The sequence below is a fragment of the Miscanthus floridulus genome, chromosome 4, assembly GCF_019320115.1.
Source record: "Miscanthus floridulus cultivar M001 chromosome 4, ASM1932011v1, whole genome shotgun sequence".
NCBI classification, from domain to species: Eukaryota; Viridiplantae; Streptophyta; class Magnoliopsida; order Poales; family Poaceae; genus Miscanthus; species Miscanthus floridulus.
Window position 1 is genome coordinate 83,926,646 of NC_089583.1, and position 899 is coordinate 83,927,544.

Below are 899 nucleotides of genomic sequence, written 5' to 3' on the forward strand. Positions count from 1 at the left end.
TTCCGGTCCCAGAGCTGAAGGCGGCGCCTACAACTCTATAGAGTGAGGTGCACGCACCTGTAATACCTTTTGGGCTCTACGGTGCCCGGAAGGGTCTAAAGCATCAGTCCTGTCGTTCCCTGGTAGTTCTTTTCCTGTCAGGGCGCAGGGTATGGTCGTTGGAGCCATGGTTGACCCGAACGTCTTATCTCATCCTGTACCCATCGTTATGAGGGATAGATATCGATTAGGGCGAGGCTCGTTCTGGGCCGTCGGGTGAGACGGAGGCCAGTCCCTATCTCTTGGGCGAGACTAACCCTATCCCTCCGGGATCGGGCGAGGCGGAATCTATCCCTTAGCCTTTGGGTGAGACCGAGCCCGCCCTATAGGTGTCGGGCGAGATGGAGATTAGCCTTGAGCCTTTGGGGCGAGGCAGGGTTATCCCACAAAGGCGTCGGGTGAGGCTGGCCCCACCCCTCCGGGATCGGGCGAGACGGAACTCATCCCTCAGCCCTCGGGCGAGACCGAGCCCGTCCTCAAGGCGTCGGGCGAGACGGAGTTTATCCCTCGGCCCTCGGGCGAGACCGAGCCCGTCCCAAAGGTGTCGGGCGAGGCGGAACCGAACTCCTGTCATTCGAACAAGGGATGACATGGCGCCCTTATGCGTCCAGAAGTTTTTTACATTTGGTGGTTATCGGTTCCATCCCCTGGGGTACCCTGGTATTAGGTCCCCGACACTATCTAATTACAAGAGCAACAACACAAGCTTAATGTATATGAAAGTAAACGCAAGCTTGTGTAACGGGGATGCAAACCAACGGGAAGAACAAGGTTGACACGATGATTTTTCTCCCGAGGTTCACGTGTTTGCCAACACGCTAGTCCCCGTTGTGTTGACCGCTCACTTGGTGGTTCGGCGG